At 43.1% G+C, this 21,250-nt stretch overlaps 1 protein-coding gene and 1 pseudogene across 2 annotated transcripts in view; one reads left to right on the forward strand and one right to left on the reverse strand.

Moving 5' to 3' along the window:
* The window catches only part of CCDC3 (coiled-coil domain containing 3), a gene marked incomplete at its 5' end in the record, with an annotated part of 126,322 nt that overhangs the window by 29,657 nt on the left and 75,415 nt on the right, over positions 1-21,250 (forward strand). The window lies entirely within an intron of this gene.
* On the reverse strand, positions 9,011-11,690 carry LOC308528081 (ankyrin repeat family A protein 2-like; annotated as a pseudogene). The gene is made up of 2 exons: positions 11,559-11,690; positions 9,011-9,909 (listed from the first exon to the last, which is right to left on the reverse strand). The product of its transcript is annotated as an ankyrin repeat family A protein 2-like (transcript).

Consider the following 21,250-nt stretch of genomic DNA (forward strand, 5'->3'; position numbering starts at 1 on the left):
TTTTGGAGTAAATATAGATTCAGTAGCAGCTGCAAAGAAATGGAGAGAGGTTTTCGGTACCCTTCCCTCATTCTCCCCTATGGTGAACATCTTATATAACTATAGTACAATAACAAAACCAAGTAATGACATTGGTAAAGTCCACAGAGCTAATTCAGGTGTCACCAGTTATACATGCACTTCTCCACCCCCCCCCCTCTCTCTCTCTCTCTGTAGAATTTTATGTGGATATATATTTTCATCTTTCTTTGGTATATACCAGTGGTCGGCAAACTCATTAGTCAACAGAGCCAAATATCAACAGTACAATGATTGAAATTTCTTTTGAGAGCCAAATTTTTTAAACTTAAACTATATAGGTAGGTACATTGTTATTAACTTAATTAGGGTACTCCTAAAGCTTAGGAAGAGCCACACTCAAGGGGCCAAAGAGCCGCATGTGGCTCGCAAGCCGCAGTTTGCCGACCACAGGTATATACCTAGGAGTAGAATTGCTGGATCATATGGTAACTCTATGTTTAGCCTTTTGAGAAATTGCCAGTGTACAAGGATTTTACTAGTGTGTAAAACTCTAGACGAGTTTGTCACATGTGTAGCTTCCTGTCACTACCACCTCAATCAAGATATAGACTGCCCTATCACCCCAGGGCCTCTCGTGCCACCCCTTTATAGCAACACCTTCTTCCTCGCCCATTCTTAAACCTTGGTGGCCACTAATTTGTTCTCTCTAGAATTTTATTTCAATGGTTGTATAGGTAGGACCTTACAGTACATAGCTTTTTGAGATTGTCTTCTTCACTCAGCAAAGTTCCCTGAGGTTAATCCAAGTTGTTGTCTTTCTTTTGATTGCTGAGTAATATTTCTCATTATAGGTGTGCCATCCTTTGTTAAATCACTCGCTGAAGAACTTTTTTCTGCTAGTTTCTAGTTACTAGCTATGGTGAATAAGCTACTTTGAACATTCATGTATAGGTTTTTGTATGGACTTAAGTTTTCATTTCTCTGCAGTAAAATGCCCAAGGTTGTCATTATTAGGTCATATAGTAAATCAATTTTTTCATTTTAAAAGAAACTTCCAAACTATTTTCCAAAGTGGCTGGGTCATTTCTATTTCCACCAACAACGTGCGATCCAGTTTTTTGCATTGTTGCCAGCATTTGCTATTATCACTTTTTTTAGCCATTCTGATAGGTATGTAATACTATCTCACCATGATTTTAAATCTTTTTTTTTTCATTGAGATATAATTCACACACTGTAAGACTCACCCTTTTAAAGTGTACAATTAAGTACACTTTGTTCACTGGTATGTGCAACCATCATCATTTATTTCCAAAGCATTTTCATCCCTCTAAAAAGAAACCCAGAACCCATTACCAGTCACTCCCAATTCTGCCCTCTTCCCAGGCCCTGGCTGCCACTCACCTTCTGTCTCTAGGGATTTGCCAATTTTGGACATTTTCTATAAATGAAATCTAATAAAAGAGAAACATGCAAATTGACTGCACCTCCGCTATGCCCAAAGCCATGCCCACCAGCCAATCAGAGCGACTATATGCAAATTAACACAACCAAGATGGCGGCCTGTGGCCACGGAGATGGAGCAAGCAGGAGGCTTGGTTGCCCTGGCAATGGAGGAAGCCAAGCTTCCCGCCTGCCCTGGCTGCCTGTGGCCTCCGCTCAAGGCAACAAAGTTTCATTTATAGAAGATAAATAAATCCTAGATACCTGTTTCCAGCCAGCCTGCACTGGGAGCTTGGGTGGCTGGGTCGGTGGCCAGCCTGCAAACAGCCATCAGCCCCTCACCCAAACTTGCCAGGCACCCCAGCAGGACTCCCCACCCTGAAGAGGGTGTGGCCAGCCTGAAAATGGCCCTCAGACCCTCACCCAGGCTGGCAAGGCACCCCAGGGGAGACCCCTACCCTGAAGGGGTTGTGGCCAGGTTGCAAACAGCCATCAGCCCCTCACCCAGGCTGGCCAGGCACCCCAGCGGGGACCCCCACCCTGAAGGCTGTGGCCAGCCTGAAAACAACCCTCAGTCCCTCACCCAGCTGGCCAGGCACCCCAGAAAACCCCCCACCCTGATCTGGGACACCCTTCAGGGAAAACCAGCCAGCCCCACCCATGCACCAGGCCTCTATCCTATATAATAAAAGGGTAATATGCAAATTGACCCTAATAGCAGAAAGACTGGGAATGACTGGTCACGATGACACACACTGACCACCAGGGGACAGATGCTCACTGCAGAAGCTGCTCCCTGGTGGTCAGTGCACTCCCACAGGGGGAGCTCTGCTCAGCCACAAGCCAGGCTGATGGCTGCCAGTATAGTGGTGGTGGTAGGAGCCTCTCCCACCTCCTCAGCAGTGCTAAGGATGTCCAACTGCAGCTTAGGCCTGCTCCCCACTGGCAAGTAGACATCCCCCGAGGGCACCTAGGCCACCAGAGGGATGTCTGACTGCCAGCTTAGGCCCAATCTCCTGGGGAGCGGGCCTAAGCCAGCAGGTGGTCATCCCAAGAGGGGTCCCAGACTGCGAGAGGGCACAGGCCAGGCTGAGGGACCCCGCCCCCCGAGTGCACAAATTTTTGTGGCCTTTTGTGTTTGGCTACTTTCACCTAATGTTCTCAAGGTTCATCTCTGTTGTAATATTTTACTGTATAGGTGTACCACATTTTTCTTATTCATTCATTAGTTGATGAACACTAAGTTGTTTTCACTTTTGCCTATTATGAATAATGCTGCTGTGAATATTTATGTGTAAGTTTTTATGTTGATAGATATTTTCATCTCTCTTTGGTATATACCTAGGAGTAGAATTGCTGGATAATATGGTAACTCTATGTTTAGCCTTTTGAGAAATTGCCAAACTGTTTTTCAAAGCAGCTGCACCATTTCCCTTCCCCACCAGCAATGTATGAGGATTCTAATTTCTTCACTTCTTGTCCGCCATTTGTTATTTTCTGTCTTACTGAATCAAGCATCCTAGTGGGAATGAAGTAGTATCTCATTGTGGTTTTGATTTGCATTTACTAAATGACTGGAATGTTGAACACCTTCTCATGTGCTTACTAGTTGTTTGTATATCTTCTTCAGAGAAATATCTCTTTAAGTCCTTTGCCCAGTTTTTTTTTTTTTTACATTTTTTAAAATTGATTTTAGAGAGAGAGAAAGGGAGAGGGAGAGAGAGAAATATTGATATGAGAGATATCGATTAGCTGGCTCCTGCATGCCTCCTACAAGGTGTCAAGCCCACAACTTGGGCATGTGATCTGACGGGGAATCAAATCAGCAACCTTTTGGTGCATGGGACAACACCCAACCAACTGAGCAACACAGGCCAGGGCTAATTGTGTTACTTTTTATTATTTCTTTTTTCTTCTTATTATTATTTCTTAGTGTTTTCATGTGGACATGGAGGCTAAATGTGTTGACTGTCCTTGCAGAGGCTTTACAAAGGGACATGAATTCCTTACATATCTTGGACACTAGACCCTTATCAGATATATGATTTACAATCATGTCCTCCCATTCGTTGGAGCATGGTTACCATCTGCATTGCCTTTTCAGTGAAATGTCTCTTCATGTCTTTGGCCATGTTTGTCATCTCTTTTCACTAGAGCTATGGCTGTAGACATTTTCCTTTATAGTATAAGTGAAAAGACTTCAAACTCTTCTCTGCAGCAGCACTAGGAAGGAGCAGACACAACTGTTAAGCTACTCACAGCTATAGATATTTTCTCATTGTGATAAAACAATATAACATGAAACCTACCCTCTTCACAAATTTTTAAGTATATAGTACAGTGTTGTTTACTACATGCAATTATACAGCAGATTTCCAGAACTTTTTCATTTTGCATGACTGAAACTCTGGACCCATTCAACAGCAATTCCCCATCCTGCCCCTTCCCAGTCCCTGCCAACCACCATGCTACTTTTTGCTTCTATGAGTTTGACTACTTTAGAGACCTCATATAAGTGGAATCATTTAGTGTTTTTCCTCCTGCGACTTCCTTATTTCACTTAGCATGAAGTCTTCAAGGTTCACTCACGTTGTAATATGTGACCATAGCTGTGGATTTGATCCATGCTAGTCAATTCTCATTTTTAATAATCTCATTTTGATAATCACATGATCTCACACAATTCAGTTTCTCCATCAGCAAAATGGATTACAGTAGGTCCTTATGGTATGGAACTTTGAGGGTAATCAAACTCAGAGCTTTGTAAATAATTGGTACTCGGGTTCTGCAGATAGCCTCCTGTATTCCGTCAGGTATAGCTCCTGTGCCCAAAAGTCAGAAGTCAGCAGGAGAAAGTTCTCACTCTGGTTTGTTGAAGAGACTTCACTGAGTATCTTTTTTCTTCCTTAATTTTGTTTATTTTCTTGCATAATAACGTTCAGTCCTGAAGCCTTTCTAGAGCACTTCAGTTCATAAACACTGGGATGGCGAGGGAGGAAATCAAAATGAAGTATGGTCCTCCCTGAGGGGTCTTCTATGATCCCAAAGAGGATAGTCCTCCAGCCTCCACCTGGCCTCATGAGGCTCCCCGGTTCTTGGAGTTACTATGGAGATGTGCTCCAGTATTAAAAGGAAATTAAACAAAGCAATCTGAGAGTCTTGCCGGCTAGAAAATAAAAGTTCTCACTTTTGTTCCTGAAGTCTGTGGTTGCTTTCTTCATTTAATTCTTTTTCAGTGTTTCATTGTCCCCAGGTAGACTTGGAGGTTGAATGTGTTGTCCTTGCAGAGGCTTTGCAGAAGGACATAGAAGTGTGTAAGATCTCTGGCCATTAAGCTGTGGTTTTAAATATGAAATGATGATCATTATCTCCTTTCTCTCTTGGAAGCAGAACATCTGTCACCATCCGAGCTCTCTCTGTGGACATCCTAGCTCATGCAAACTTCTCTTGGGAAGGGGAAAAGTGAGTTTGCCTTTATGCTTTCTTCTTCCCCACACTCCTCTACCTTTCTGTAGGCCCTACACTTTTGCATCATCCTGTCCCTTTGCCCAACGGCTTCAGCTCTCACCTTTCTCAGCCTGCACTGTGGTTTTGCAGACAAGCAAGGACATATCTGGGCCCTGATCACAGTGGCTACAGCAAGCACTGCCTGTGTATCCTGGCAGAGGAGATCTCCCCTGTCTCCCCCACACTGCTCTGGCTCTCACTGGACAGACCCTCAGGGATGGTGTCAAGCATCAGTTCCCTCTGGCTGGTTCTCATCTTTCTTTTATTTAAATCGGTTGTGACATCTGGCAGAATCATGCTTCCCCCCAGGGCCTGGGCAACCCCAGATGCTACCAGCATGTTCCAAGGTCATTGTCTTCAGAGTGCACACAAGGCCATTCCATTTACTTTGTACAGACACAGGATGAAGAATGCAGGGCCGGGGGGAGCTGGGAAGTCAACTAGTTCAACCCCTTAATGCCACATCACAAAATGATTTTACAGGAAAACAAAAACTCCACAGCTACAGTTGTTAGTGGTTAGCGTGTGGCCTGGTGCTGCTGTGTTGACTTTAAATAATCATAATTGCAATCATAAGACTATTTAAAAATGTTAGTAGAAACCAGCATAGGGTTCCAAAAGTGTCCAATCCTTTGTTATAGCTTTGTAGTAGCAAAACTGTCATACTGAAAGTCAGAGGAAGTGGACCGACACATACATACCTATAGCTGCATGCTGACATAAAAGGGAAGGGAAGGGCATTCTTGCACGGTACCAGATGGCAACACTGTAGGTGCTTTCTTTGTTATTTCTATTTATTTGATCTGAGAAGAGGGTCCTTTTCCATTTCCTTATTCTGTGACTGCAGAGAAGTGTCGATTTCTGTTTTCTGGGAAATGGTTGTAGCTGTGTTTGGAGACCAGGGTGGTCTCTCTGTGCTGTCTGTCTGTCTGTCTGTCTTTCTGTCTTGTTTTCCTCTCTGGGTTCTCCCAGCAGACCCCAGGTTGCCCACCTGCCTGATGACTCCTGCCTTTCTCTTTCTCAGTGTCCCATTCTCCAGGCCGCACATATTTCATTTCCTGACCTGTGCCATGTAACCAACCCCAAGACTGCTAGACATTTGAAGTTGATCCCAAGGAATAATTCAGGTTAAAGTGGTAAAGAGTAGCCTTGGCATTATTTATTACCATTCCATAAACATTTGCATTTTAAAGCTTTTGATCCCTTAAGTGAAAAAAAAAAAAAGTGAGTGCAACAGGCCATTCAAGAAAATAGCTTTTCTTTTCTGGATGATGCATCAAATCACTCAAGCTGTATAGTAGGCAGCATCCATATTCCATCCATGCACAAGCCCAGGCCAGTCTCTTCCTCTGTCCTGTTGTCTAAGAAAGGCTATACCCACATTTACTCCAGGTGTTTCATGAGTATTTATATGTCCTTAATTAGGTCATCATAAGCTACTAGTGAAAAGGCATCAAAAATCCAATTCTTTTCACAATCAATAGGAACTTAATATGTGTTTATCAAAGATGAAATATTACTATGGCTGAAGGAGTCAGCAATACCAGGTATACTGGTTGATAATGCGGATTTTTTTCAATAGATGGAGTTGCACATGTTCATATATATGCGATTTGATATGTATGCTATTTTGTTGTATTGACAGCAAGCTTCAAAACTTCATATGTCAAATTTGCTGAAGGTGTTAACATCATAGATATTTTTACCTTTAAAAATGTCGAATTTCATGCCAAAAAAAGAACATTTGTGGGAGGTTTTAATTCATTATTTTATTTTGAAGAAAAGTGTTGCTGAAAGTTATCGTATACTTCGGGAAGCTTATGATGAACATGCTCCATCTCAAGATACTTGTGAATGCTGGTTTAAATGCTTTAAAAGTGATGATTTCAATGTGAAAGACAAACAACGTCCAGATCAACAGAAAAAGTTTGAAGACCAACAATTACAAGCATTATTGGATGAAGATGCGTGTCAAACTCAAAAACAACTCGCAGAAGGATTAAATGTAGCTCAGCAAACAATTTCCGATCGTTTACAAGCAATGGGAAAGATTTTAAAGGAAGGAAAATGGGTGCCACATCAACTGAATGAGAAACAAATGGAAAACCGAAAAGTCATCAGTAAAATGTTGCTTCAAAGGCTTGAAAGAAAGTCTTTTTTGCATTGAACTGTGACTGGCGATGAAAAGTGGGTTTATTTTGAGAATCCCAAAAGCACAAAATCATGGGTTGATCCAGGTCAACCATCAACATTGACTGCAAGGCCAAATCGCTTCAGAAGGAAAATGCTCTGCGTTTGGTGGGGTCAGGGAGGTGTGTGTATTATGAGCTTCTAAAACCAGGTGAAACCATTAATATTGATCGCTACCGACAACAAATAATCATTTTGAACCACACTTTGATCATAAAATGACCAGAATGTTCCAGAAGACATGGAAAAGTAATTTTGCTTCATGATAATGCACCATCACACACTTCAAAACCAGTTAAAGACACGTTAAAAGATCTTGCCTTGGAAGTATTAACCCACCCGCTGTATTCACCAGACCTTGCTCCTTCAGATTAGCACTTGTTCTGATGGCACACGCACTTTCTGAGCAGCACTTCAAAACATACAAAGAAGTGGAAAATTGGGTCTCTGAATGGTTTGCCTCAAAACAAGAAAAGTTCTATTGGGATGCTATCCACTAATTACCTGAAAGATGGGGGAAATGTGTAGCTAGCGATGGACATTATTTTGAATAAAGCACTGTTGATGTTTCTCTTGAAATTATCATGTTTTCTTGGATTACAAAATCCGCATTATTAACCGGTACACCTGGTAAGTCTTTCCTAGTGTTTGAGAACTGCTTATAAAGCCTTATTGGAAAGGCCCTCTGAAGGCTTGGTTTTTGTGTTAGAAAAAACACTAATTAGTTGAAACCCTCCAGTGAAGGTCATTGCTTTTCCCTCTAGCCAATTCACGTTGCAAATATGTTCCTCTCAGGGCCGGGATTTTATGCTTACTGGGGAGACCTGTCCCCAAAATTAGTGTCAGTGCTCTCATTGTCAGCACTGCACTCAGCTACTAGCTCTATGGGGCGTGGATTTGCTCTCTTCCCTTGAGAAGCTTTATGGACCCTGGTATCGCCAGGCATTTATGGATGCCAAGAAGAAACGTAGAAGGCACTGCTTACCTTCTGGTGGACACTGAAAAGAGGTGGGTACCATTGGATCAGAGCCCACCCTGCAGGTGAATCCAAACGAATTCTGTGACCCTCGGCAAGTCATGCACCTCCTCTGAGCCTCCACTTTTTCTATAAAACTGAGGTATTTCACAGGATTATTTTGAGATTTAAAGACATATTCATGCAAAGAGCTTGGCACAGAGTACGGAGTGGCCAGCTGGTGAATGGGACCTCTATAATTTGGTAAAGTCCCAAATGCATTTTGCATTTGCGGCCATTGAATTGCCATCTCAGAATGGTGTGTGTGGGGGTAGTCTTTCAGATCAAGAAATTTGGGCTTCCAGGTGTACATCTCTTTATTGTTTTAAACTGAAAATGTACTTTATTTATTTACAACATTTTGTAAACATACTGTGCATTTTTAATTCAATAATAATTTTTTCTATGGATTTATAGCAAACTCTATATAAAGTTAGTAAATTAATACAAGAGTGAAGATGAATAGAGTAGAGTAATTCCTGAAAATGTTAAATTATAGCACTCAATACAAAGACAGGTAACTATCTGTACCATAAATATTTACATACCACAAAAATTTTATTTATCATTTTAAATATGCTATAAAACACATTTACAAAAAAGCATCAACATTAATTTTATTATAAACCAATGAATTACTCAGAGGAATATTTATTAAAACTTACTAAAAATCAGTAAATATTGCACCTGAGTTAAAAACTTATAAGCAAACAAAGCTATTGTTTATAAGGGCCAAAAAGTAAAGGAAATGCCTGGGAATCCCGGGTACTGTAGGCAAAAAAAAAAAAAAAAAAAAAGTAAAGGAAAGGGCAGACAACAGTTTCTGAAGACTGTCTACTCCTTGGTATTTTGAACAGCTCCCATAAATGTGACTCAGCAACCTGTTGGACGCTTCTACAGCTCAGGGCTACAGCTAAATCCATAGAAATATATCCAGTGTCGGTTTCATTTGTTGGGTCAGCTTCATTTTCTAAAAACATTTTTACACATTTCACATGATTTCCATGTACAGCACAAAGCAAAGGTGAGCCTACAAAAGTGCCACAATCAAGCAGAACTTTGACAATATCTCTGTAGCCGTTAGGACAGGCCAGGGACAGTGTAGTCTCTCGACCTTTTCCTAGAAGCTGGGGATCAGCACCCTTCTGAAGTAGAAACTCTACTACAGCTATTTGCCTGTGTACTCCAGCCCACATCAGAGGAGTAAATCTGTCTTCATCCGTGTGATTGACATCATTTTCTTGTCCCATACAAGTGGCAAATAGAGCATCTCTCACTGAGCAGCCAACTGTTGGACAGATAAAGAATTGCTAACAGAGGTGTGGTTGAGACCTCATTTCTTCTGTGTCTACTGGTTAGAGTAACTGACTGTTTTGTGGGTGAGAAGTGCTTTGTTGTAGAGGGACTGTAGACATGCCTTCCTTGGATTCCTGGAGGAGATGTATGGATATTGCATTCAGCTTTAAATAGGACGGAAGCCACCTCCAGGTCAGAGTTTACTTGCTCTTGAATATTTTCACTATCCTTTTCATAAGGACTTCACAGATCGAGAACACATGTTCATATCAGATCAGTGAGGCAATATGAATTTCATTCCATGACAACACCCTGAGCTGATGCTTCTGCATTTGACTCCAGCTGATGTCCTATTTTAATGCCAGTTGGACTATAACTGTTGGGACACTCTTCCATTATCAGCTGGGCTTCGTGTCCAGATTTGCTGATGTAGCATGCTTTCAACTGTAGTTTCAGTAATGTAAACTTCTTCATAAGTTTCCCTTGGTTTTATAACAGTGGTATCCAGTGTATTCTTGGAGTTTGGATATTAAGAAATATCTGCAGCGGGCAGTCATGAGGCAGCAGGCGAAGGCCCACCCGGTGGGAGCGCAGGGCCTCACAACCACCTTCCATAGCCAACAGCAAGCGAGCAGGATCTTTTCCATTTGGGGTCACCAATTCACCGTAGATACTCAAGTCCCAGTTTGTTTTGATTGTGATGTCACTTCCGGTTTCTTCTTTTGTTTATGGCTAGAAAGCATTCCACATCCTTGTTGCAGCAGCCAAGAGGATCTCCAGGTCCTTCCCGCCACTGCGCTTTGCTTTGCGATGCTTACTGCCCGGGTACTACAGAGACGCAGTCATTTCTGTGGACCACTGAGTCACTGGGCAAGGCCCAAGTCACGCCCCCAGGTCACATCTCCTCCTCCCCATCTAGGTGGTCTCATTTCAACTCATTGGAACCTGGGGAAATTAAATTTTGCACCTGAAAATTTGGATTTGGTTAACCATATCACCCTTGTAACATGATTAAAAGATGATAAGAATGAAATGCTTTGAGGCCTTCCTGTAAGAATTTCTGGCTAAATGCACAATGTCCATTTCTTCTGTCAACTGTCAGGGGGCACCCCTTCTTACCAGAGTGTGCTAGTAAGAAGACTGTTAGTAGGACTTGTCAACATGATGCCTGGCAGGTGGGCACCTGCCTGTTCTGAGCGCTCTGCTGCAGGCCTGGCCATCACAAAAGGAGGCGTGTGAGTCCCAGGACCATTGGAGGAGTGGCTCAGTATTGATTTGCCCATCATTCCTCTAGTTGGAAAACAACCAGGGTGAACTGATTTGGTGGATTTGTTTTCTCTTTAAGCCTTTCTCTTCAAAGGCTGCTGAAACCCATCATGTTCTTGCTCCCTGATAAGGCTCAACTAATGCGCAGTAGGTGGAGTTGGGGCTGAGCAGAACATGGGAAGGTTCTTGTCTATTCAGAACTTGGTCTGGGGCTTGGTGCAAAATGAACCTTGGTTGTTTCCATTGGTGGGTGTGGGAGGCCTAGAAGGCCTCTGAGCCCTCTGAGGTGATATGGGCAGAAGACTGGAAGACCCTGAATGGAAGACATTTATGAGGGGATCGGCCTCTGCTTTCTGCTGGGTCAGGGGCCTGGGGAGAGAGTGTGAATGGTGAGATCAAAGCCCACAGCACCCAAAACAATTTAAACCTTAGGATGGGACCCATCAGAGAAGCCCACGAATGACTAGAGCAGAATCAGGCATAGACTTGACTCCTGACCTTACCAGCTGTTTGACCACTGGGAATCCCTTAACAGGGGAGTCTCAGACTCTTCATTTGTCATGGGACATACAAGGAAGACATGAAAATACTTACCTGGAAGGGTTGAGGATTTTATGAAACAATGTATATAAAACACCAGATATTACAAGTCTGTGCTAAGGAGATAAAGATCTGGTCATCAAATCTTCATCCCTGGGTAGGATTTGAGGATCTGGTTGTGCCATGTGCTATGTAGTAAGACCCATCCAAGAGGCTGAAGGACCAGAGGCTCACAGAAAGCCCTCCAATTAGACAGTGATCTAGGATGATGGACACTTACCTTGTTGCTCAGGGAGGTGGGTGCCACTGCTGGTGGGCCAGCACCACAGGGTGCCCATACCCTCAGGGCCAAGTTGTCTTCTTCCTTGATACTCTGACAAACGCTCTCAATAGCAGGTTGCCAGGCTCCCATTTTGTCATATGAAATGGCATTTCCCAGACAAGTTGGCCTTTTCTTCTTGGCCATTCAGAGTGATAGCTGTGTCTTGGAGGCCCTGGGGACATTTTTCAATACTGGCTGTGGGATCAGTTTCCTAATCTAAAAAATGAGGTAATAATAGAACCTACTTCATAAGGTTGTTGGGAGGGTTGAATGTATTAATTCATGTTAATTGCTTAATGTACTTATAGTAAAGGCTCAGTAAATACTGGCTGTAATGTTATTACTATGATTATTCTTTCTTCTACTTTCTTCTCCCCCCTACAAATCTATCCTTTCCTTCCATCCCATACCTTTGATTTGGGTTCCAAAATGTTTCCAGGAAGAGCAGGGGTTTGCTGGGACTGTCATGTGGAAGCTATGTTCATCCTGTCCTCATCTCCCACCTGCCCACCTCTGTTTTGACCCACTGAGCCAGCCCACTTTTCTTCCTATGTGCCTGGCAGCTGCCAGGTCTTGCTCTCTGTGAGGTTGGTCCCTACCATTGCAGGAGCTGGCAAGAGAATGTCCTTGTCTGACCTTGAGGATTGGGCCTTGGGGGCAAAGGGGAGAGGAGCAGAGCCTTGGGTCAGGTGTGCACAGGGTTTCTCTGGGGCAGCAGCAAGAACTCTCATAAAACACTACCAATTCCTTTCATGGGATTTAGGGTGGAGATCCTACCACTAGGAAAAATTAGGCCTCTTGACCCTGACTATCTCATTTGCCCTTCCTTTTCCCCCCAAATATGGGAGTGTCCTGGTGGCCTGGGGGTACACACAGCTTGAGTATTCCTGACTCTGAGCTTAGCTTCTGGCTCCTCTATGGCTCATATGGAGTTCACGGTCCTCCTCCACACCCTTGGCTTCCAGTAGCGCTTGTTCCAGCCGGGCCCTAAGGCCCTGTCCCCTCTCTCTCCCTCTTCTGTGCCATCTGAAGGATGTGATGAGGTGGAGGTTAGGTGAATACAATGGCCACATACAAGATTTCCCAATTCCGTATAGTTGAAATCGCTACACTGTAACAAACCTACCATCAGTAGCTCCATCCCCTCAGCCAGTGGAGATACTGTAAAAACACACTAGGAGAGGAAAACAGGAGGAGAAAAATGTGGCCAGTCCCTGCCAGTGGGACAGTCACTTTGGCAGCAGTGGAACTAACCTCTGACCTTTGCTCAACTGTCCTATCCTTGTGCTCTGTTGATGAAGCCCCTCGTGGAACCGCCAACCGCCAATGGCTTGGCCAGCTCCAGAAAACAGCCCGTCTCACAAATGGAAACTCTAGACAGGAAGTTTGGAAACCTTGCCCTGATTTCTGCATGGGATGAGATTTTTTTCACTATACCCAGCAGGCCTTTCCTATCAATATATTTCATTTTGGTGGCTTAGGGACTTTAGATTTGGGACACTCTGTTCACCGCCTCTTATTTCCCACTATTGGAAAGCTATTGACCATGCTGTTACCATCTTTGACCTTTCTGGAATGCTGCCTAGTTCTCGGGTGCTTTCATTTCTCTTCTCTTTTGACCTTCATACCCACAGATGTCACGACAGATGAGTACGTGGAGGTACAACCCACTCAAGGTCACAGAGGTTGTTAGCAGCTAAAGAAAAATAATTCAGGTCCCCTAATGTCTGGCCTGGTTCCCTCATACTACTTGGGGAAAAGCTGGGGTCATGTGCAAGGGGCCTTGGGAATATGAGACCTGAGTCAGGTTTACCTGGAAGCCCAAAGACCAGAAATATCTCGATTTATTGTGCTTTGCAGATACTGTGTTTTTACAGATCGAAGGCACAACCCTCCACCAGCAAAAAGATTACAACTCCCTTTATTGCAGTATCTGCTTTATTGAAGCATCTGCTTTATTACAATGGTCTGGAACAGAACCCACAACATCTCCAAGGTGTGTCTGTACAGTAGAGGTTGGGTAAGGTACAGTGCGTGAGAGACATATACCTTCTCATTGAGATGGAGGCAGCAACAGCTTTTTGGTGGCAAAACCCACCATATAATTGCTGCTTTTGACCATTCTGGAGACTTCCATATTGCAAGAGCATAGTTGGCCCCCCCTTACCTTTTCCTGCACGGACAGTGCTTGTGCAGACAGGCAAGAGTTGGTGGCATTCCCCAAAGACACTCCTTCAGGACTCAGGAAAGAGGCCAGGCCGTGTGCTGCTGCCTGTTTCCCTGTCCTTTCCTGTTGCTCAGAAATTGCTCAGGAATGGTCTCAGGAGAGTCCTTGGCTGGTCTCTGTGGAGCATCCTCCCTTCAGCCATGCAGCTCACCCTATGGATTGGACTGCTGTAGTGGGCTCCATACTAGGACTCAGGGCTGGGGCAGGGCTTGCACTGTGTTATGATGTTCTGTCTCTTGCTTCCCTAAGGGCAGATCTCATCTGTTCTCCTTTCCCTGATGATCCTTCAGACTGTTTATTAACAAAAGAGACCTCATGTCTTTAAGAGAGAGCTTTGCTCTCTCTGTCTCCTCCTGGCCCCTCGCAGAGCACCTGGCACAGAGTAAGGGCTCTCTAAATGGTAGCTCAATAAATCACAGCCCATTGTTCTTATGATCTCCCTTATTCCTTGGAACTCCAAAAGCAAGGGGATGATGTTCCCATTTTATAGACGAGGAACCAGGTTTGAAGAAGCCTGCCTAGTCACACAGTCAGTGAGTTGGTGTGAACCCAGGCTTATCTATATCCCCAGTTGGGGCTCTTTCTGCTATACCAGCCTATACCCCTGCTGCCATGTTCACTCCAAGTCAAGCTGATTTCTGGGATTCCTCATTTTAAAAGAGTCTGGAATGTGACTTGGGGTCTAAGTAGCTATGGGACATGGCAAGAACTACGAAGGTATCAGAGCTCCAGCTTAGAATGGGACATGGCTTAGGGTAGGGAGTCAGGTCCAGCAGAAAAACAAGGCAGAAGCCAACTGTGTGGCCTGTACCTGTAGCAGAGATTAGGGGGACTTGCCTCTGGCCAGCTTTAGAAATTGGGGGTGAGGTGTAAATGAAGCCCAAGTACACTATGCATTCTTAGAGTCTAAGCTTACTTGGCTGTAAGCACTATGACAAAAATAAAACAACAAAAGCAAAGCAGCATCACAAGTGAAGTTGGGGAGAGGGGTTGCATTCAAGGCTTTGGGGAGGAACCATGAGTGTGGATGGGTTTTTGGATGGTGTGAGGTGACAGTTTGATAGTGAAGATTGCTGTACTGCAGACAATGGGGGTGAGAAGTGGGGAGATAACACTTCCAGCCTGGGAGGTGATGGTTGCAGCTGTGAGCGGGAATGAGTCCTTCTTGGAGGAGGCAGGAGAGAACCAGACTTAGGGGTTTGACTGCAGTGGGTGGAAAGAGGGACAAGACTCTGCAGAGAGGGAGCCATGGGAGACGGTGGGAGAGCAGGAGACTGGAGGGTGGTGGGACACATGTGCAGAGACAGCCAGGAGGGAGAGAGCAGCAGTGCCAAGAGCTGAAATTCAAGGTGCAGAAAGGACACTGGATTGGGGAAGGAAGAAGTCATTGAGGACCCCAGGGAGCTGTGTCCTACTTTTCCACATCCCCACCTACAATTGCACAGTGAGAAGTTGTGCTCTGAGGGAGGGATCTGAGGTCCCCAGGGAGTAACTTGTGTCCACTGTGCAGGACCAGTTAAGGCAAGAAGATGTCCTGGTTCATTTTAGAAAAGATACCAGCCACTGTGTTTTCTGCCCAGGCCTTGGTTCAGTTGACCACAGTGGTCCCTTTCCTGCCCATTTCAGTAACTTAAGAGTTTACTCTAACACAAAAAATGAAAATAGTCTACCAGGCCCCAGGGACAAGGAAGGTGGCAGGCATCTGAAGTCAGCAGATGGCTTGGAGTCTGATTCCACATGTTGACAGTCAAGGACTCTTCTTCTTCTTTTTTTTTTTTTTAAATATGTTTTTATTGATTTCAAAGAGAAAGGGAGAGGGAGATAGAATCATTGACTGGCTGTTTCTTGCATGCCCTCTCTGGGGGTTCCAGCTCGCAAATCAGGCATGTGCTCTGACTGGGAATCGAACCGTGACTTCTTGGCTCAGCCACTGAGCCGGGCAAGGACTCTTCTTTCCTTCAAAATGAAATGATTTGGTAGATTTATGTGTTGAAATAATTAGCCTTGACACTACACTGCTAAGTAGACATTCCCTATTTAAACTGTAGACACCAAGAAGTTGAGAAGTAGAAGGGTTTAATGAGTTGCCTGACTTTGCAAAGTGCTTTATAATTGCTTAGTTTATTAGTTTGTGGAGCGACTGTTAAAGAACTTTTAAGAGTCTCAAATTTGGGTAGAGACATAGTACTTAAGAATGAAAAATAGGTCATTAAAATAACAAAGGAATCAATATAATTATCTTCTCTGCCTGGCAGAAGCCTCCAAAACTCAGAACAATTAAAGTTTGGGCTTCCAGTAAGTTAGTCTCTTTAATACATGGCATCAAAGCCAATAAGTTGTGTAGGATGCTAATGCAACCTTACAGCGCAGAACTGCTATGTTGTGGGGAGGTGGAGAGAGGTGGGTCCACATCCTGCCCCATCTTTGCTAAGGCACTCAACTCATTGGACTCGGAGCATTGGAGGAAGTTGAGAGGGAAAGAATGAACAGAAGTGTGGCAGCTAGAGATCTGGAAAAATGTATGGACAAGATCACTTAACATTTCTGGGTCTCAGTTTCCATGCCAGAGTCCTCTTGGGGCAATAAACCTTCCCTTTCCTCCAGGTTTGTTGAGAAGGCTCAAGGAGATAAGATACAGGATAGGGCTTCAGTGCCATCAAGCACTATACACATACAGGTATGGCAAAGTCTCTCCATTTTTAGAAAATGGGGTTTCAGCAAGTTCAGTAAGTAGCCACCAGCCGCCTCCCCATGTTCTGATTTAATTGCATTGAAGATTCCTTTTAAAAAAAATGATGGAGATGTGTTTGGAAAATATGGTTCCTACCTACAGGTGAGAGGGCTGTTACCCAAACTCAGGATTTGCTGGTGTTGCCCATCCAGGCAGGCACAGGTGGCCCTGGAAAACCACAGCACATGGCCTTGGGCTCTGACACTAACATTTTCAGCTTTGATGAGAAGACTTGGCCCAGAGCTCCAAAGAGGACAAGGAGAGAGGGTGGGACTGAGCAAAGCATGTGCAGTTCCTGTTCCTAATCCACCGGTCTGGGTTCACTCCCTATTCCCAGGGCGGGGTGACTGAGGGGCCCTGGAGAAACCAGAGACATACCTGTAATGAAGAACCCACAATACAGAAACTAGATGGCAGGGAGGCGATTTCTCCCAACAGATATTGCCATTTAGAAGGAACTCAGCCTCCGTGAGCTGATGCTATGGGCTCTGAATTCATTAAAACCCATTTGCAGATCTTTCCACTTCCAGATGTTTCCTGTCCATAGACCATGGCAGATATATTGAGACATTGCTTTAGGAACATCTGGAGAAAGGTTGGCAAAGAGGACATATAAATAAGATGCTTGGATAGAAAATTTCCATTCTATACTGGAGACTTACTGATGTGTGGACACTAAAAATGAACTCTTTGCTTTCATAGAATGCAACGATTTCTCATCCAAAGTGAATTATATTTAGAGTCCCACTTGGGTGAGGTGTACCTTCATGTATCGTTTTACAGCTCGTATAGAGTAATGAAGCCTTCTCTTTGGCGGGGGTGGGGGGTGGAGAGAGATATCTCTGGATTCCTCTTTTTATTTATTTTATTAATATATTTTATTGATTTTTTACAGAGAGGAAGGGAGAGGGATAGAGAGTTAGAAACATCGATGAGAGAGAAACATCGATCAGCTGCCTCCTGCATTCCCCCCACTGGGGATGTGCCTGCAACCAAGGTACATGCCCTTGACTGGAATTGAACCGGGGACCCTTGAGTCTGCAGGCCGATGCTCTATCCACTGAGTCAAACCAGTCAGGGCTCTGGATTCCTCTTTATAGCTGAAATCTCCACAGTGCTGGTGTCCACAAGTTAATGAGTTGTGATTGCACGAGAAAGCAAACATTAATAGTTAACAGATTACTGCTATATTTATATACTTTGACTACAATGGCTAATCACTTGGTTTTACCAAGATGAACTGTTAATGCCAAAACCATTAGAATTTAACAAAAAATGATTACCTATTTGCCTTTCTTAGGGCTTATGACACTTTCAGTGACTTATACCTATAATCTCTCACACACAAACAAAATCTAACAATCATTGGGAGTAGGAATAAAAAATATATATATTGAGCTCTAGTTGATGATTTGCTAACCATTATTTCAAGATTAGTTGTGATATGACAGTGTGTGTGTGTGTGTGTGTGTGTGTGTGTGTGTGTGATTATAAAACTATATGAGCATATAATGTACTATAAAATGTTGGTGTTTGGAATTCCTCCTCTTAGCACTTCTTTTCAGTTTTATGTATAAGCTTTAGAGGAGTGGTTCTCAACCTTGGCTGCACATTAGAATCACCTGGGAATCTTTTTAAAATCCTGATTTCTGGGCCTCATCCTCCAGAAATTCTGTTTCTTTGTTACTAATGTTGTGGCCCCACCCCATAACAAAGAAACAGAATTTCCGGAGGATGAGGCCCAGAAATCAGGATTTTAAAAAGATTCGCAGGTGATTCTAATGTGCAGCCAAGGTTGAGAACCACTGCTTTAGAGTCTAATGTGTGCATGTGGTTAGGACATTTACTAAACCTGATCGTAGGTAAGTCACTTGCCCTCTTAGCCTCTTTTTAAAATCTGTACAGTTAATTATAGCATTAGGAATGCCTTAGGCTGCAAGTAAGAAAAATCTGGACTCAGCTAATAAAACATTTGGGAAATGTATTATCACATGAAGTAAGAAAGCAAAAGCTCCAATAGTTTCAGACACAGAATCAGGTCTCTGGGTGCCCTCTGGTTGACTCTCTGGGCTTGGTGCTCTCTTTATGGTGCCTCTGTCCTGAGGCTATATTCCCTCATGGTTGCAAGAAGGCTGAAGCAGTTCCAGGCATCAACTCCAGACCCATCTAGATCCAAAAGAGGGAGATACTCTCTCTTCCTCTGTGGCTTTTATTAAGAACAACAAAAACAGTATTCTCACAAACAGATTCCCCCTTCCCACAACCAACTGACTTTCTTTTTCATGTCACTGGCCAGAAATGTGTCACACGCCTGTACCTGGTGGGCCTACTTGATTAGCTTAGACCAGTGGTCGGCAAACTCATTAGTCAACAGAGCCAAATATCAACAGTACAATGATTGACATTTCTTTTGAGAGCCAGATTTTTAAAACTTAAGCTATATAGGTAGGTACATTGTTATTAACTTAATTAGTGTACTCCTAAGACTTAGGAAGAGTCACACTCAAGGGGCCAAAGAGCCGCATGTGGCTCACGGGCTGCAGTTTGCTGACCACGGGCTTAGACCAATAAGGACCCATCTCTTAGCCCCTCCTGAAGTAATGGCCATGTGGAAAAGGGTGAAACTTAATCAAAATTGGAGTTTATTAGAAACAGAAGAAGAATTTAAACAACAAAATAAACCCTATAGGATTCTTGTGAGGAATAAATGAGATAACCTATTGTTTAATGAGGGAACATATATAAAACTCTTCAAACAGTGCTTAGGACATGGGAAGTGCTATATATGTATTAGTTTACTGTGATAAATAAATGTCTCATTGGTAAGTCTCTGAGTTCCATACCAATATGAAATAGTAATATAACTGGTGTTTTATTAGAGGTAAAAGGAAACAGATGGATGTCAAAGATAAACAAGAGAGGAAATCTAGCTGATGCTCAGAGGCAAAGAGGAGACAGTGAGCACTTGGCCCATATTTGGGCATAGTCTTTATACTGGGAGGAGTTAGGGCAGCCTTCTAAGTAAAGGAAAATGATTGCCCAATGTGTTAATGAATTCCAGTCCCAATGGTCTCTTCTTTCCCACAGCTATTTTTTTTTCACTAGTTGAAAGTGGCATTTAACTGCTGAAGTATTTTTAAAACAGCTGGCGGTCTCTTAAGCAAATAAAAAGTTTAGATTTTATTACTTTTGATGTGGGGAGAACAGAGGTGGAAAATCGTGTGTTGTGTGTCTCTGTATGTAAATTTAAATATCTGTTTATGAAAAACACACACATTTACTTATAAGAAACTATATAAAAGCTATAGCAATCCTAGCCAAGGAAAAGTAACAGAAAAAAAATTGGCTTCTTGAAGCTTTTAGCTATAACTAAAAATAAACTTCCTAGTTCATGTTTGAAACATTACTCAAGAAAAAAATTTACTCTGTGTATCCTGAATGACTTTAGAGTTCATTTGTCATTCCGTGTGAGTTCAAGAAGGTCCCTGCTATATCTGATGGCATTTTATACCATTTGAGACACGCTTTTGTTCTGGCCACTTGATATGGCATTTTATATGTAGCAAGTGACAACTGTAAAACTACTTGTTCATGCCTTTAAAAGAGAAAAGGAAGATGCAGTTTTAAAGGTAAAAGCTTGTTTCACTTTAAAGCTTCAAGCTTTATTTTGATAGCCTTGAAGAGACTTGGAGGTTTGTTGATTGTTATGTATTTTTCTTAAATACAAAGCAAATTACTTTAAAGAGAGCGTGTCCATCTGATTTGTCATATCAAATCCTTTTCCTTCAGGGAAACCAAAGAAGACACAGAGAAATCTTGGAGCTCTTAATTCTGGCATAAAAACAGCATTTCTGTTTTCATTCTTCTTGGCCTTTTATCAAATTTTACTTCCAACCTTCTCAGAAAGCAACGTTCCATTATTTATAATCAACCTTGTAAAGCTGATGTTTGCCAATTCTCTCTGGTTTGGCACTGAGCATCTACAAGTCCAAATTATAATTTCTTCCTTTACCAGAGATTTTCAGTTCTTCCCACTCATACCTCCTCATAGGAAAATGATTGCCCAATGTGTCAATAGAGGGGTCAGAAGGGTATTTTCTATATTTCAGAGTACTGTCTTTGAAGTGAGACTGCAGCAACCTGCAGAGCCTTGTGGAGAGGATTGAAATGGAAACTACTGATTTTAGCAGATTACTTGGCATGGGAGATCCTTTCTGCTTCTCTGGTGCTATGGGCTTCAGCTGCATTAACTTCCTAATGCAAAGTCCTCTTTTGGACATCAATCTAATGGACTTCACCAGCTGTCCTGAGTTGCTCCGGGCTTGAGAGCAAATACTGCGCAGGGCAAGGATATATTTATGTACAGTGATCACAGAGCCTTCAGGAAAAAGCAACAGAATAAACACCCAAATGATGTACACCAACATCTTTTCAAAGGCTCACAATGACCATATCTACTCATAGATTTGTTCTGTAGACTGTAGCTAGGATAATTTAAGGCAGGTGGAAGCTTTTCCCCCTTTCTCCACTTTTCATGTTCCTTGACTTTATTCTTCTTTCAAGGAAATGTTAATCTTCAGGAAGGAGTTCCTCACCTGCTGTTTCCTTTCCTGAGGCATTCTCGGGAACAGCAGGTTTAGTGGGTAGCAGTCACTTGGGCAGGCAGCCTAGTGGTGTGTATACTGTTACTAC

Source organism: Myotis nattereri, assembly GCF_964212035.1.
Source record: "Myotis nattereri genome assembly, chromosome: 1".
In the NCBI taxonomy this organism is placed as follows: Eukaryota; Metazoa; Chordata; class Mammalia; order Chiroptera; family Vespertilionidae; genus Myotis; species Myotis nattereri.